This window comes from Saccopteryx leptura, chromosome 2, assembly GCF_036850995.1.
Source record: "Saccopteryx leptura isolate mSacLep1 chromosome 2, mSacLep1_pri_phased_curated, whole genome shotgun sequence".
In the NCBI taxonomy this organism is placed as follows: domain Eukaryota; kingdom Metazoa; phylum Chordata; class Mammalia; order Chiroptera; family Emballonuridae; genus Saccopteryx; species Saccopteryx leptura.
Genome location: NC_089504.1, coordinates 49,919,129 through 49,924,040, shown reverse-complemented (window position 1 = coordinate 49,924,040; position 4,912 = coordinate 49,919,129).

Below are 4,912 nucleotides of genomic sequence, written 5' to 3'. Positions count from 1 at the left end.
GGGGTGGAGAAGCAAATGGGCGCTTCTCCTATGTGCTCTGGCCGGGATTCGAACCCGGGTCCTCCACATGCTAGGCCGACGCTCTACCGCTGAGCCAACCGGCCAGGGCTATATTTTTACTTTTTACAGAGACAGAGAGTAGGATAGATAGGGACAGACAGACAGGAATGGAGAGAGATGAGAAGCATCAATCATCAGTTTTTCGTTGTGACACCTTAGTTTTTTTGTTGTTGTTGTTGTTTTACAGGGACAGAGAGACAGAGAGAGGGATAGATAGGGACAGACAGACAGGAAGGGAGAGAGATGAGAAGCATCAATCATCAGTTTTTCGTTGTGACACTTTAGTTGTTCATTGATTGTTTTCTCATATGTGCCTTGACCGTGGGCCTTCAGCAGACCGAGTAACCCCTTGCTGGAGCCAGTAACCTTGGGTCCAAGCTGGCGAGCTTTTTGCTCAAGCCAGATGAGCCCGCGCTCAAGCTGGCGACCTCGGGGTCTCGAACTTAGGTCCTCTGCATTCCAGTCCGATGCTCTATCCACTGCGCCACCTCCTGGTCAGGTTATATCATTTTATTGATTAATGTCACCCCAATAAATTCAATTTTTTAAAAGGACTGTTTTCCCATAGATACTTTTGGTTGTGTCTCCTCTCACAATGATTTCTACTTCTCTGCAAATAACTTTTTTTTCTGTTCACTGGCTCTAGAGGTGGGCACCATGGTCATTTTCATAGTATATGGCCCTGTCTCCCTGGCTATCACCGACTGGATGGATCACTCCTGGGCATGGTGGACTGATTAGGATTCCCTCCTGAGGATTTAGAATTAGGGCTGAGATTTCCGTCTCAGAACTGGATTGGCCTCTTGAGTTGAAGAGATTAAAACTCTTGGGAACTGGGGCACAATTATGTTGGTTTCCTGATGCTTATAGAGAAAGTATGATTGATTTAGAACAAATCTATAAGTAGAGAAGAAGGTGAGAAAGGAAGCTAACATAATGATGTGTTCAGTCTTGCACTAATCAATTTGTATTTATCGTCCTGAAAAAATGTTTCTGTTAGTAAAATAAAAATTGGCTCAATAATCATGCAATCTTTCTCCTTATCAGAACCTTGAAACATCTTCTGTATCAAGACTTAAATATCAGTGTCATCAAATATACCGTAGCCATGGAATATGAATTGTACCTTTCTCATTCTAAAATACTTCTGAAATATTTATTGTCATGGACAAATACTGATTTTGGCTTCCCAGTATACATTCGTTGATCTTCTGGTACTCAAATTCTTGATTTTCCTTGGGGAAACTATTTTCCATGGATTTAGCCATGTTTAAAAATGATCTACCCAATAAAAAACCCTTTGCTAAAACTAGCTTAAGCTGGGTTCTTGCCAGCTTAATTGAAAGAGTCCTGTTAAATATATATTTATACTTACTAAGGGTACATGTTCATGTTATTAATGGGCTCACTTATTTCTTCTGTAAACTCGTTGACTCAGTTCTAAGGCCCTACTCTCTTCTGCCCCACCCCAAAACAGCCCGTGCATGTGTGCGCATGCACATTTGTGTGTCTTCTGGAAGGGCCTTGGTTTTAAAATACACATCATTTAAGAGAAAATATGTCTGGTAATTTTTGAGGTGTGGCTAACAAGAGGAGTTTTAAGTGCTTGGTTAAAAATCCATTTCTCAATTCCTATACCTCTCTTTCCTCAGAGTAGAAGGTACTGTCAAAAATATGTCAAGACATGAACTTGGCATGCCATCAAAATGATAAGAAAAAATACAGTTTGCAGTTCACTTTCACATGTATTACTTCATTTAATATTTAACATGTAAAGATGTACCTTCATTATTGTGATGATAAACAGATTCACAGACATTAAGGGACTCACTAATAGATCCCCAGTAATGGCTAAGCCTCATATAGAGGAGGGCTTCCAATATGCCAAACACATTTCAGGTTTTAATCCAATGTCAGAGACATTATATTATATTTGCATTTTATAGATGTAGAAACTGAGACAAAAGTGTCAAAGAACATGCCCAGGGTCATATCAAAGGCATGTGCTATTCCATATCTGGTAATCAGCAAAATCAGAGTTTGAAGTCTTCCAACCCAAGTCATAAGACTTTTGTACAGACAGTATCATTAAATATAGAAACATGGCAAAACCCGACAAAAGGAAACAAGACGAGACCCAACCGCATGGCGAGCTCATCAAACTAGAGTCTGGGAGCATTCTTTTTTCTTAGCACTCTCATAAAGGTGCATAAGGATTTATGTAGTTTGCATTAAAATTTCACTATTTCAACTAACTAAAACTAAAATAATTTACAAATTAGCACATATGATTAAAATAGTTTATAATTTTAGAGAGAATATTCAGTAAACTCTTTTTGTTTTCCAGTTCTTTCAAATCAGTTAATATACTGTATCTCCCATTGCTGCCATCTTTAAATCTAATCTTAAATTATTTAGCATTTAAAATTATTATTAAGATTACCTTTGGAAAAGTATTTCATGAATAAAACATGGCATCTGTATGGATAATAAAAAATACAGTGGCATATTTTCATTATGTTTTAAAATTTAAATAAATATTTTATTTATTTATTTATTTTTTAATTTTTATTTTTTTTTACAGAGAGAGAGAGAGTCAGAGAGAGGGATAGATAGGGACAGACAGTCAGGAACACAGAGAGATGAGAAGCATCAATCATGAGGGTTTTTTGTTGTTCTGACACTTTAGTTGTTCATTGATTGCTTTCTCATATGTGACTTGACCATGGGTCTTCAGCAGACTGAGTAACCCCTTGCTGGAGCCAGCGACCTTGGGTCCAAGCTGGTAAGCTTTTTGCTCAAGCCAGACGAGCCCACGCTCAAGCTGTCGACCTCAGGGTCTTGAACCTGGGTCCTCTGCATCCCAGTCCAACGTTCTATCCATTGCGCCACCGCCTGGTCAGGCTAAATAAATATTTTAAATAATATAAATACAACGTGTGTTTGTATGTCTGTATGTGTGTGTGTGTGTGCATAAAACAGTGCAGCTTTAAATTTTACTGATCAGCAACTGTCATTAAGGAGTAGATTTGATTTTTAGTGATTAAAAAGAAGTAAGATTATAAATGATACCTGTCAGTTGGAGCAATTTGACTTATAATAACATCTTTCAAAAATAATAATTTGTTGTTTTTGGCCAAGTTATTGTTTTGCTTTGTTTTTCCATTTATGAAAAAAAATGACACTAATTTTTGCACATTTATACCAAAAAATGAATTTGTCATCAAACTTCTATAATAGTCTTACATGGAAATTCCATCACCCAGGAAAAAAAGGCTGGTGGCCACCAGCTGACAGGATAGTCTTGTAGGGTAGATGCAATACTTTCCAAGTCCTGTCCTGAACAGTAGAGGCCAGGGCGCAAAGAGATCCAATACCCAGGGCTAAGCTTCAAATCAGGTCAGACAGAGAGAAGGGTCACCAATGAACTGGGCAGGGAAGTAAAAACAAGGAGGAGAAGGAACTAGAGGAGCAGGGACAACAGAACTGAGCAAGCACAGCTGCGGTGGATCCTGCAAGGTGCCCTGTCCTGGAAGGAAGATTCCCTGGGCACTGAGCCTTGGGGGCTTTTCTAAGGAAGAAGAAAAATTGACTACAGTGTGTGGACATTGTTCTATGGTGGAATTTTCATTGAAAACAAATAAGGATATTTTTGGTTTCCATTTCCAAAAACATTTTACTTTGGAAATTTTCAGACACTCACAATAGTAGAGAAAATAGAATGATAAATCCTCTTTGAAAATTGCTGCAATTTTGCCAATCTTCTTTCGTTTATCCTCCTGCTACTCATTCATTATTTTTGCTGGAATATCTTAAAGCATTTTGCAGACATTAAACATTTCATATGTTTCATTAGGCATCTCTAACTGGTACTTTAGGAAGCATCTTTAATTGATAAGTACATTAAAATTTTTGTTTGTTTGTTTTTATTTTTTATTAATTTTAATGGGGTGACATTGATAAATCAGGGTACATATGTTCAGAGAGAATATCTCCAGTTTATTTGGAACTTTGATTATGCTGCATTCCCATCACCCAAAGTCAAATTGTCTTCCGTCACGTTCTAACTAGTTTTCTTTTTTTTTTTTCTGAAGTTGGAAACAGGAATGCAGTCAGACAGACTCCTGCATGTGCCCAACCAGGATCCACCCGGCATGCCCACCAGGGGGCGATGCTCTGCCCATCTGGGGCATTGCTCCATTGCAACCAGGGCCATTCTAGCACCTGAGGCAGAAGCCATGGAACCATCCTCAGCGCCCTGGCCAACTTTGCTCCAATGGAGCCTTGGCTGCGGGAGGGGAAGAGAGAGACAGAGAGGAAGGAGAGGGGGAGTGGTGGAGAAGCAGATGGGCGCTTCTCCTGTGTGCCCTGGCCAGGAATCAAACCCGGGACTCCTGCATGCCAGGCCGATGCTCTACCACTGAGCCAACTGGCCAGGCCCTAACTGGTTTTCTTTGTGCCCTTCCCCTCACCCAACCCCCTCGCTCTCCTCCCCCCCATCCCGTAACCACCACACTCTTATCCATGTCTCTGAGTCTCATTTTTATGTTCCACCTATGTATGGAATCATATAGTTCTTAGTTTTTTTTGATTTATTTATTTCGCTCAGTATAATGTTATCAAGGTCCATCCATGTTGTTGTAAATGATCCGATGTCATCATTTCTTATGGCTGAGTAGTATTCCATAGTATATATGTACCAAAGCTTTTTAATCCACTCGTCCACTGATGGACACTTGGGCTGTTTCCAGATCTTCACTATTGTAAACAATGCTGCCATAAACATGGGGGTGCATTTCTCCTTTTGAAACAGTGCTACGGTGTTCTTGGGGTATATTCCTAAAAGTGGGAT